Genomic DNA, 13,208 nt, shown 5'->3' with positions numbered 1-13,208 from the left:
ATGATTTTGTAGATTTCGTGCTCTTCTTTGCGAATTTAAGCCAGAAAACAACGAAAATCGGCGAGAAATCGTTGTTTTGCATCGAAATATGCGGTTTTCTGTAAGAATTTTGATGATTTCGTGCAGAATTCTGCTGTTTTCTTGCAATTCAGCCGTTGAATCTTGGTAAAAAGTCATGATTTTGTAGATTTCGTGCTCCTCTTTGCGAATTCAAGCCAGAAAACAACGAAAATCGGCGAGAAATCGTCGTTTTGCATAGAAAAATGCGGTTTTCTTTAAGAATTTTGATGATTTCGTGCAGAATTCTGCTGTTTTCTTGCAATTCAGCCGTTGAATCTTGGTAAAAAGTCATGATTTTGTAGATTTCGTGCTCTTCTTTGCGAATTCAAGCCAGAATACAACGAAAATCGGCGAGAAATCGTCGTTTTGCATCGAAATATGCGGTTTTCTGTAAGAATTTTGATGATTTCGTGCAGAATTCTGCTGTTTTCTTGCAATTCAGCCGTTGAATCTTGGTAAAAAGTGATGATTTTGTAGATTTCGTGCTCTTCTTTGCGAATTCAAGCCAGAAAACAACGAAAATCGGCGAGAAATCGTCGTTTTGCATCGAAATATGCGGTTTTCTCTAAGAATTTTGACGATTTCGTGCAGAATTCTGCTGTTTTCTTGCAATTCAGCCGTTGAATCTTGGTAAAAAGTCATGATTTTGTAGATTTCGTGCTCTTTGCGAATTCAAGATAGAAAACAACGAAAATCAGCGAGAAATCGTCGTTTTGCATCGAAATATGCGGTTTTCTCTAAGAATTTTGATGATTTCGTGCAGAATTCTGCTGTTTTCTTGCAATTCAGCCGTTGAATCTTGGTAAAAAGTCATGATTTTGTAGATTTCGTGCTCTTCTTTGCAAATTCATGCCAGAAAACAACGAAGATCGGCGAGAAATCGTCGTTTTGCATCGAAATATGCGGTTTTCTGTAAGAATGTTGATGATTTTGTGCAGAATTCTGCTGTTTTCTTGCAATTCAGCCGTTAAATCTTGGTAAAAAGTCATGATTTTGTAGATTTCGTTCTCTTCTTTGCGAATTCAAGCCAGAAAACAACGAAAATCGGCGAGAAATCGTCGTTTTGCATCGAAATATGCGGTTTTCTGTAAGAATTTTGATGATTTCGTGCAGAATTCTGCTGTTTTCTTGCAATTCAGCCGTAGAATATTGGTAAAAAGTGATGATTTTGTAGATTTCGTGCTCTTCTTTGCGATGTAAGCCAGAAAACAACGAAAATCGGCGAGAAATCGTTGTTTTGCATCGAAATATGCGGTTTTCTGTAAGAATTTTGATGATTTCGTGCAGAATTCTGCTGTTTTCTTGCAATTCAGCCGTTGAATCTTGGTAAAAAGTTATGATTTTGTAGATTTCGTGCTCTTCTTTGCGAATTCAAGCCAGAAAACAACGAAAATCGGCGAGAAATCGTCGTTTTGCATAGAAAAATGCGGTTTTCTCTAAGAATTTTGATGATTTCGTGCAGAATTCTGCTGTTTTCTTGCAATTCAGCCGTTGAATCTTGGTAAAAAGTCATGATTTTGTAGATTTCGTGCTCTTCTTTGCGAATTCAAGCCAGAATACAACGAAAATCGGCGAGAAATCGTCGTTTTGCATCGAAATATGCGGTTTTCTGTAAGAATTTTGATGATTTCGTGCAGAATTCTGCTGTTTTCTTGCAATTCAGCCGTTGAATCTTGGTAAAAAGTGATGATTTTGTAGATTTCGTGCTCTTCTTTGCGAATTCAAGCCAGAAAACAAATGAAATTGGCGAGAAATCGTCGTTTTGCATCGAAATATGCGGTTTTCTCTAAGAATTTTGACGATTTCGTGCAGAATTCTGCTGTTTTCTTGCAATTCACCCGTTGAATCTTGGTAAAAAGTCATGATTTTGTAGATTTCGTGCTCTTTGCGAATTCAAGATAGAAAACAACGAAAATCAGCGAGAAATCGTCGTTTTGCATCGAAATATGCGGTTTTCTCTAAGAATTTTGATGATGAATTCTGCTGTTTTCTTGCAATTCAGCCGTTGAATCTTGGTAAAAAGTCATGATTTTGTAGATTTCGTGCTCTTCTTTGCAAATTCATGCCAGAAAACAACGAAGATCGGCGAGAAATCGTCGTTTTGCATCGAAATATGCGGTTTTCTGTAAGAATTTTGATGATTTTGTGCAGAATTCTGCTGTTTTCTTGCAATTCAGCCGTTGAATCTTGGTAAAAAGTCATGATTTTGTAGATTTCGTTCTCTTCCTTGCGAATTCAAGCCAGAAAACAACGAAAATCGGCGAGAAATCGTCGTTTTGCATCGAAATATGCGGTTTTCTGTAAGAATTTTGATGATTTCGTGCAGAATTCTGCTGTTTTCTTGCAATTCAGCCGTTGAATCTAGGTAAAAAGTCATGATTTTGTAGATTTCGTGCTCTTCTTGGCGAATTCAAGATAGAAAACAACGAAAATCGGCGAGAAATCATTGTTTTGCATCGAAATATGCGGTTTTCTGTAAGAATTTTGATGATTTCGTGCAGAATTCTGCTGTTTTCTTGCAATTCAGCCGTTGAATCTATGTAAAAAGTCATGATTTTGTAGATTTCGTGCTCTTTCTTGCGAATTCAAGCCAGAAAACAACGAAAATCGGCGAGAAATCGTCGTTTTGCATCGAAATATGCGGTTTGCTGTAAGAATTTTGATGATTTCGTGCAGAATTCTGCTGTTTTCCTGCAATTCAGCCGCTGAATCTAGGTAAAAAGTCATGATTTTGTAGATTTCGTGCTCTTCTTGGCGAATTCAAGATAGAAAACAACGAAAATCGGCGAGAAATCGTTGTTTTGCATCGAAATATGCAGTTTTCTCTAAGAATTTTGATGATTTCGTGCAGAATTCTGCTGTTTTCATGCAATTCAGCCGTTGAATCTTGGTAAAAAGTGATGATTTTGTAGATTTCGTGCTCTTTCTTGCGAATTCAAGCCAGAAAACAACGAAAATCGGCGAGAAATCGTCGTTTTGCATCGAAATATGCGGTTTTCTGTAAGAATTTTGATGATTTCGTGCAGAATTCTGCTGTTTTCTTGCAATTCAGCCGTTGAATCTAGGTAAAAAGTCATGATTTTGTAGATTTCGTGCTCTTCTTGGCGAATTCAAGATAGAAAACAACGAAAATCGGCGAGAAATCGTTGTTTTGCATCGAAATATGCGGTTTTCTGTAAGAATTTTGATGATTTCGTGCAGAATTCTGCTGTTTTCTTGCAATTCAGCAGTTGAATCTTGGTAAAAAATCATGATTTTGTAGATTTCGTGCTCTTCTTTGCGAATTCAAGCCAGAAAACAACGAAAATCGGCGAGAAATCGTCGTTTTGCATAGAAAAATGCGGTTTTCTCTAAGAATTTTGATGATTTCGTGCAGAATTCTGCTGTTTTCTTGCAATTCAGCCGTTGAATCTTGGTAAAAAGTCATGATTTTGTAGATTTCGTGCTCTTCTTTGCGAATTCAAGCCAGAATACAACGAAAATCGGCGAGAAATCGTCGTTTTGCATCGAAATATGCGGTTTTCTGTAAGAATTTTGATGATTTCGAGCAGAATTCAGCTGTTTTCTTGCAATTCAGCCGTTGAATCTTGGTAAAAAGTGATGATTTTGTAGATTTCGTGCTCTTCTTTGCGAATTCAAGCCAGAAAACAACGAAAATCGGCGAGAAATCGTCGTTTTGCATCGAAATATGCGGTTTTCTCTAAGAATTTTGACGATTTCGTGCAGAATTCTGCTGTTTTCTTGCAATTCAGCCGTTGAATCTTGGTAAAAAGTCATGATTTTGTAGATTTCGTGCTCTTTGCGAATTCAAGATAGAGAACAACGAAAATCAGCGAGAAATCGACGTTTTGCATCGAAATATGCGGTTTTCTCTAAGAATTTTGATGATTTCGTGCAGAATTCTGCTGTTTTCTTGCAATTCAGCCGTTGAATCTTGGTAAAAAGTCATGATTTTGTAGATTTCGTGCTCTTCTTTGCAAATTCATGCCAGAAAACAACGAAGATCGGCGAGAAATCGTCGTTTTGCATCGAAATATGCGGTTTTCTGTAAGAATTTTGATGATTTTGTGCAGAATTCTGCAGTTTTCTTGCAATTCAGCCGTTGAATCTTGGTAAAAAGTCATGATTTTGTAGATTTCGTTCTCTTCTTTGCGAATTCAAGCCAGAAAACAACGAAAATCGGCGAGAAATCGTCGTTTTGCATCGAAATATGCGGTTTTCTGTAAGAATTTTGATGATTTCGTGCAGAATTCTGCTGTCTTCTTGCAATTCAGCCGTTGAATCTAGGTAAAAAGTCATGATTTTGTAGATTTCGTGCTCTTCTTGGCGAATTCAAGATAGAAAACAACGAAAATCGGCGAGAAATCATTGTTTTGCATCGAAATATGCGGTTTTCTGTAAGAATTTTGATGATTTCGTGCAGAATTCTGCTGTTTTCTTGCAATTCAGCCGTTGAATCTATGTAAAAAGTCTTGATTTTGTAGATTTCGTGCTCTTTCTTGCGAATTCAAGCCAGAAAACAACGAAAATCGGCGAGAAATCGTCGTTTTGCATCGAAATATGCGGTTTTCTGTAAGAATTTTGATGATTTCGTGCAGAATTCTGCTGTTTTCTTGCAATTCAGCCGTTGAATCTAGGTAAAAAGTCATGATTTTGTAGATTTCGTGCTCTTCTTGGCGAATTCAAGATAGAAAACAACGAAAATCGGCGAGAAATCGTTGTTTTGCATCGAAATATGCAGTTTTCTCTAAGAATTTTGATGATTTCGTGCAGAATTCTGCTGTTTTCATGCAATTCAGCCGTTGAATCTTGGTAAAAAGTGATGATTTTGTAGATTTCGTGCCCTTTCTTGCAAATTCAAGCCAGAAAACAACGAAAATCGGCGAGAAATCGTCGTTTTGCATCGAAATATGCGGTTTTCTGTAAGAATTTTGATGATTTCGTGCAGAATTCTGCTGTTTTCTTGCAATTCAGCCGTTGAATCTATGTAAAAAGTCATGATTTTGTAGATTTCGTGCTCTTCTTGGCGAATTCAAGATAGAAAACAACGAAAATCGGCGAGAAATCGTTGTTTTGCATCGAAATATGCAGTTTTCTCTAAGAATTTTGATGATTTCGTGCAGAATTCTGCTGTTTTCATGCAATTCAGCCGTTGAATCTTGGTAAAAAGTGATGATTTTGTAGATTTCGTGCTCTTTCTTGCGAATTCAAGCCAGAAAACAACGAAAATCGGCGAGAAATCGTCGTTTTGCATCGAAATATGCGGTTTTCTGTAAGAATTTTGATGATTTCGTGCAGAATTCTGCTGTTTTCTTGCAATTCAGCCGTTGAATCTATGTAAAAAGTTATGATTTTGTAGATTTCGTGCTCTTCTTGGCGAATTCAAGCCAGAAAACAACGAAAATCGGCAAGAAATCGTCGTTTTGCATCGAAATATGCGGTTTTCTGTAAGAATTTTGATGATTTCGTGCAGAATTCTGCTGTTTTCTTGCAATTCAGCCGTTGAATCTAGGTAAAAAGTCATGATTTTGTAGATTTCGTGCTCTTCTTGGCGAATTCAAGATAGAAAACAACGAAAATCGGCGAGAAATCGTTGTTTTGCATCGAAATATGCGGTTTTCTGTAAGAATTTTGATGATTTCGTGCAGAATTCTGCTGTTTTCTTGCAATTCAGCCGTTGAATCTATGTAAAAAGTCATGATTTTGTAGATTTCGTGCTCTTCTTGGCGAATTCAAGATAGAAAACAACGAAAATCGGCGAGAAATCGTTGTTTTGCATCGAAATATGCAGTTTTCTCTAAGAATTTTGATGATTTCGTGCAGAATTCAGCTGTTTTCTTGCAATTCAGCCGTTGAATCTTGGTAAAAAGTCATGATTTTGTAGATTTCGTGCTCTTCTTTGCGAATTCAAGCCAGAAAACAACGAAAATCGGCGAGAAATCGTCGTTTTGCATCGAAATATGCGGTTTTCTGTAAGAATTTTGATGATTTCGTGCAGAATTCTGCTGTTTTCTTGCAATTCAGCCGTTGAATCTAGGTAAAAAGTCATGATTTTGTAGATTTCGTGCTCTTCTTGGCGAATTCAAGATAGAAAACAACGAAAATCGGCGAGAAATCGTTGTTTTGCATCAAAATATGCAGTTTTCTCTAAGAATTTTGATGATTTCGTGCAGAATTCTGCTGTTTTCATGCAATTCAGCCGTTGAATCTTGGTAAAAAGTGATGATTTTGTAGATTTCGTGCTCTTCTTTACAAATTCAAGCCAGAAAACAACGAAAATCGGCGAGAAATCGTCGTTTTGCATCGAAATATGCGGTTTTCTCTAAGAATTTTGATGATTTCGTGCAGAATTCTGCTGTTTTCTTGCAATTCAGCCGTTGAATCTTGGTAAAAAGTCATGATTTTGTAGATTTCGTGCTCTTCTTTGCAAATTCATGCCAGAAAACAGCGAAGATCGGCGAGAAATCGTCGTTTTGCATCGAAAAATGCGGTTTTCTGTAAGAATTTTGATGATTTCGTGCAGAATTCTGCTGTTTTCTTGCAATTCAGCTGTTGAATCTTGGTAAAAAGTCATAATTTTGTAGATTTCGTGCTCTTCTTTGCGAATTCAAGCCAGAAAACAACGAAAATCGGCGAGAAATCGTCGTTTTGCATCGAAATATGCGGTTTTCTGTAAGAATTTTGATGATTTCGTGCAGAATTCTGCTGTTTTCTTGCAATTCAGCCGTTGAATCTAGGTAAAAAGTCATGATTTTGTAGATTTCGTGCTCTTCTTGGCGAAGTCAAGATAGAAAACAACGAAAATCGGCGAGAAATCGTTGTTTTGCATCGAAATATGCGGTTTTCTGTAAGAATTTTGATGATTTCGTGCAGAATTCTGCTGTTTTCTTGCAATTCAGCCGTTGAATCTATGTAAAAAGTCATGATTTTGTAGATTTCGTGCTCTTCTTGGCGAATTCAAGATAGAAAACAACGAAAATCGGCGAGAAATCGTTGTTTTGCATCGAAATATGCAGTTTTCTCTAAAAATTTTGACGATTTCGTGCGGAATTCTGCTGTTTTCTTGCAATTCAGCCGTTGAATCTTGGTAAAAAGTCATGATTTTGTAGATTTCGTGCTCTTCTTTGCAAATTCATGAAAGAAAACAACGAAAATCGGCGAGAAATCGTCGTTTTGCATCGAAATATGCGGTTTTCTGTAAGAATTTTGATGATTTCGTGCAGAATTCTGCTGTTTTCTTGCAATTCAGCCGTTGAATCATGGTAAAAAGTCATGATTTTGTAGATTTCGTGCTCTTCTTTGCGAATTCAAGCCAGAAAACAACGAAAATCGGCGAAAAATCGTCGTTTTGCATCGAAATATGCGGTTTTCTGTAAGAATTTTGATGATTTCGTGCAGAATTCTGCTGTTTTCTTGCAATTCAGCCGTTGAATCTAGGTAAAAAGTCATGATTTTGTAGATTTCGTGCTCTTCTTGGCGAATTCAAGATAGAAAACAACGAAAATCGGCGAGAAATCGTTGTTTTGCACCGAAATATGCAGTTTTCTCTAAGAATTTTGATGATTTCGTGCAGAATTCTGCTGTTTTCATGCAATTCAGCCGATGAATCTTGGTAAAAAGTGTTGATTTTGTAGATTTCGTGCTCTTCTTTGCGAATTCAAGCCAGAAAACAACGAAAATCGGCGAGAAATCGTCGTTTTGCATCGAAATATGCGGTTTTCTCTAAGAATTTTGATGATTTCGTGCAGAATTCTGCTGTTTTCTTGCAATTCAGCCGTTGAATCTTGGTAAAAAGTGATGATTTTGTAGATTTCGTGCTCTTCTTTGCGAATTCAAGCCAGAAAACAACGAAAATCGGCGAGAAATCGTCGTTTTGCATCGAAATATGCGGTTTTCTCTAAGAATTTTGACGATTTAACAGATTTCTGCTGTTTTCTTGCAATTCAGCCGTTGAATCTTGGTAAAAAGTCATGATTTTGTAGATTTCGTGCTCTTCTTTGCGAATTCAAGATAGAAAACAACGAAAATCAGCGAGAAATCGTCGTTTTGCATCGAAATATGCGGTTTTCTCTAAGAATTTTGATGATTTTGTGCAGAATTCTGCTGTTTTCTTGCAATTCAGCCGTTGAATCTTGGTAAAAAGTCATGATTTTGTAGATTTCGTGCTCTTCTTTGCAAATTCATGCCAGAAAACAGCGAAGATCGGCGAGAAATCGTCGTTTTGCATCGAAATATGCGGTTTTCTGTAAGAATTTTGATGATTTCGTGCAGAATTCTGCTGTTTTCTTGCAATTCAGCCGTTGAATCTTGGTAAAAAGTCATGATTTTGTGGATTTCGTGCTCTTCTTTGCGAATTCAAGCCAGAAAACAACGAAAATCGGCGAGAAATCGTCGTTTTGCATCGAGATATGCGGTTTTCTGTAAGAATTTTGATGATTTCGTGCAGAATTCTGCTGTTTTCTTGCAATTCAGCCGTTGAATCTAGGTAAAAAGTCATGATTTTGTAGATTTCGTGCTCTTCTTGGCGAATTCAAGATAGAAAACAACGAAAATCGGCGAGAAATCGTTGTTTTGCATCGAAATATGCGGTTTTCTGTAAGAATTTTGATGATTTCGTGCAGAATTCTGCTGTTTTCTTGCAATTCAGCCGTTGAATCTATGTAAAAAGTCATGATTTTGTAGATTTCGTGCTCTTCTTGGCGAATTCAAGATAGAAAACAACGAAAATCGGCGAGAAATCGTTGTTTTGCATCGAAATATGCAGTTATCTCTAAGAATTTTGATGATTTCGTGCAGAATTCTGCTGTTTTCTTGCAATTCAGCCGTTGAATCTAGGTAAAAAGTCATGATTTTGTAGATTTCGTGCTCTTCTTGGCGAATTCAAGATAGAAAACAACGAAAATCGGCGAGAAATCGTTGTTTTGCATCGAAATATGCAGTTATCTCTAAGAATTTTGATGATTTCGTGCAGAATTCTGCTGTTTTCTTGCAATTCAGCCGTTGAATCTTGGTAAAAAGTCATGATTTTGTCATGTAGATTTCGTGTTCTTCTTTGCGAATTCAAGCCAGAAAACAACGAAAATCGGCGAGAAATCGTCGTTTTGCATCGAAATATGCGGTTTTCTGTAAGAATTTTGATGATTTCGTGCAGAATTCTGCTGTTTTCTTGCAATTCAGCCGTTGAATCTTGGTAAAAAGTCATGATTTTGTAGATTCCGTGCTCTTCTTTGCGAATTCAAGATAGAAAACAACGAAAATCAGCGAGAAATCGTCGTTTTGCATCGAAATATGCGGTTTTCTCTAAGAATTTTGATGATTTCGTGCAGAATTCTGCTGTTTTCTTGCAATTCAGCCGTTGAATCTTGGTAAAAAGTCATGATTTTGTAGATTTCGTGCTCTTCTTTGCGAATTCAAGCCAGAAAACAACGAAAATCGGTGAGAAATCGTCGTTTTGCATCGAAAAATGCGGTTTTCTGTAAGAATTTTGATGATTTCGTGCAGAATTCTGCTGTTTTCTTGCAATTCAGCCTTTGAATCTTGGTAAAAAGTAATGATTTTGTAGATTTCGTGCTCTTCTTTGCGAATTCAAGATAGAAAACAACGAAAATCAGCGAGAAATCGTCGTTTTGCATCGAAATATGCGGTTTTCTCTAAGAATTTTGATGATTTCGTGCAGAATTCTGCTGTTTTCTTGCAATTCAGCCGTTGAATCTTGGTAAATAACCATGATTTTGTTGATTTCGTGCTCTTCTTTGCAAATTCATGAAAGAAAACAACGAAAATCGGCGAGAAATCGTCGTTTTGCATCGAAATATGCGGTTTTCTGTAAGAATTTTGATGATTTCGTGCAGAATTCTGCTGTTTTCTTGCAATTCAGCCGTTGAATCATGGTAAAAAGTCATGATTTTGTAGATTTCGTGCTCTTCTTTGCGAATTCAAGCCAGAAAACAACGAAAATCGGCGAAAAATCGTCGTTTTGCATCGAAATATGCGGTTTTCTGTAAGAATTTTGATGATTTCGTGCAGAATTCTGCTGTTTTCTTGCAATTCAGCCGTTGAATCTAGGTAAAAAGTCATGATTTTGTAGATTTCGTGCTCTTCTTGGCGAATTCAAGATAGAAAACAACGAAAATCGGCGAGAAATCGTTGTTTTGCATCGAAATATGCAGTTTTCTCTAAGAATTTTGATGATTTCGTGCAGAATTCTGCTGTTTTCATGCAATTCAGCCGATGAATCTTGGTAAAAAGTGATGATTTTGTAGATTTCGTGCTCTTCTTTGCGAATTCAAGCCAGAAAACAACGAAAATCGGCGAGAAATCGTCGTTTTGCATCGAAATATGCGGTTTTCTCTAAGAATTTTGATGATTTCGTGCAGAATTCTGCTGTTTTCTTGCAATTCAGCCGTTGAATCTTGGTAAAAAGTGATGATTTTGTAGATTTCGTGCTCTTCTTTGCGAATTCAAGCCAGAAAACAACGAAAATCGGCGAGAAATCGTCGTTTTGCATCGAAATATGCGGTTTTTTCTAAGAATTTTGACGATTTCGTGCAGAATTCTGCTGTTTTCTTGCAATTCAGCCGTTGAATCTTGGTAAAAAGTCATGATTTTGTAGATTTCGTGCTCTTCTTTGCGAATTCAAGATAGAAAACAACGAAAATCAGCGAGAAATCGTCGTTTTGCATCGAAATATGCGGTTTTCTCTAAGAATTTTGATGATTTCGTGCAGAATTTTGCTGTTTTCTTGCAATTCAGCCGTTGAATCTTGGTAAAAAGTCATGATTTTGTAGATTTCGTGCTCTTCTTTGCAAATTCATGCCAGAAAACAGCGAAGATCGGCGAGAAATCGTCGTTTTGCATCGAAATATGCGGTTTTCTGTAAGAATTTTGATGATTTCGTGCAGAATTCTGCTGTTTTCTTGCAATTCAGCCGTTGAATCTTGGTAAAAAGTCATGATTTTGTGGATTTCGTGCTCTTCTTTGCGAATTCAAGCCAGAAAACAACGAAAATCGGCGAGAAATCGTCGTTTTGCATCGAGATATGCGGTTTTCTGTAAGAATTTTGATGATTTCGTGCAGAATTCTGCTGTTTTCTTGCAATTCAGCCGTTGAATCTAGGTAAAAAGTCATGATTTTGTAGATTTCGTGCTCTTCTTGGCGAATTCAAGATAGAAAACAACGAAAATCGGCGAGAAATCGTTGTTTTGCATCGAAATATGCGGTTTTCTGTAAGAATTTTGTTGATTTCGTGCAGAATTCTGCTGTTTTCTTGCAATTCAGCCGTTGAATCTATGTAAAAAGTCATGATTTTGTAGATTTCGTGCTCTTCTTGGCGAATTCAAGATAGAAAACAACGAAAATCGGCGAGAAATCGTTGTTTTGCATCGAAATATGCAGTTTTCTCTAAGAATTTTGATGATTTCGTGCAGAATTCTGCTGTTTTCTTGCAATTCAGCCGTTGAATCTTGGTAAAAAGTCATGATTTTGTAGATTTCGTGTTCTTCTTTGCGAATTCAAGCCAGAAAACAACGAAAATCGGCGAGAAATCGTCGTTTTGCATCGAAATATGCGGTTTTCTGTAAGAATTTTGATGATTTCGTGCAGAATTCTGCTGTTTTCTTGCAATTCAGCCGTTGAATCTTGGTAAAAAGTCATGATTTTGTAGATTTCGTTCTCTTCTTTCCGAATTCAAGCCAGAAAACAACGAAAATCGGCGAGAAATCGTCGTTTTGCATCGAAATATGCGGTTTTCTGTAAGAATTTTGATGATTTCGTGCAGAATTCTGCTGTTTTCTTACAATTCAGCCGTTGAATCTAGGTAAAAAGTCATGATTTTGTAGATTTCGTGCTCTTTTTGGCGAATTCAAGATAGAAAACAACGAAAATCGGCGAGAAATCGTTGTTTTGCATCGAAATATGCGGTTTTCTGTAAGAATTTTGATGATTTCGTGCAGAATTCTGCTGTTTTCTTGCAATTCAGCCGTTGAATCTATGTAAAAAGTCATGATTTTGTAGATTTCGTGCTCTTCTTGGCAAATTCAAGATAGAAAACAACGAAAATCGGCGAGAAATCGTTGTTTTGCATCGAAATATGCAGTTTTCTGTAAGAATTTTGATGATTTCGTGCAGAATTCTGCTGTTTTCTTGCAATTTAGCCGTTGAATCTTGGTAAAAAGTCATGATTTTGTAGATATCGTGCTCTTCTTTGCGAATTCAAGCCAGAAAACAACGAAAATCGGCGAGAAATCGTCGTTTTGCATCGAAATATGCGGTTTTCTGTAAGAATTTTGATGATTTCGTGCAGAATTCTGCTGTTTTCTTGCAATTTAGCCGTTGAATCTTGGTAAAAAGTCATGATTTTGTAGATTTCGTGCTCTTCTTTGCGAATTCAAGCCAGAAAACAACGAAAATCGGCGAGAAATCGTCGTTTTGCATCGAAATATGCGGTTTTCTCTAAGAATTTTGATGATTTCGTGCAGAATTCTGCTGTTTTCTTGCAATTCAGCTGTTGAATCTAGGTAAAAAGTCATGATTTTGTAGATTTCGTGCTCTTCTTGGCGAATTCAAGATTGAAAACAACGAAAATCGTCGAGAAATCGTTGTTTTGCATCGAAATATGCGGTTTTCTGTAAGAATTTTGATGGTTTCGTGCAGAATTCTGCTGTTTTCTTGCAATTCAGCCGTTGAATCTATGTAAAAAGTCATGTTTTTGTAGATTTCGTGCTCCTCTTGGCGAATTCAAGATAGAAAACAACGAAAATCGGCGAGAAATCGTTGTTTTGCATCGAAATATGCAGTTTTCTCTAAGAATTTTGATGATTTCGTGCAGAATTCTGCTGTTTTCTTGCAATTCAGCCGTTGAATCTTGGTAAAAAGTCATGATTTTGTAGATTTCGTGTTCTTCTTTGCAAATTCAAGCCAGAAAACAACGAAAATCGGCGAGAAATCGTCGTTTTGCATCGAAATATGCGGTTTTCTGTAAGAATTTTGATGATTTCGTGCAGAATTCTGCTGTTTTCTTGCAATTTAGCCGTTGAATCTTGGTAAAAAGTCATGATTTTGTAGATTTCGTGCTCTTCTTTGCGAATTCAAGCCAGAAAACAACGAAAATCGGCGAGAAATCGTCGTTTTGCATCGAAATATGCGGTTTT

This window comes from Gnatocerus cornutus, chromosome 1, assembly GCF_029298725.1.
Source record: "Gnatocerus cornutus isolate USDA-ARS CGAHR chromosome 1, icGnaCorn1.1, whole genome shotgun sequence".
NCBI lineage: Eukaryota > Metazoa > Arthropoda > Insecta > Coleoptera > Tenebrionidae > Gnatocerus > Gnatocerus cornutus.
This window is presented reverse-complemented; position numbering follows the sequence as displayed.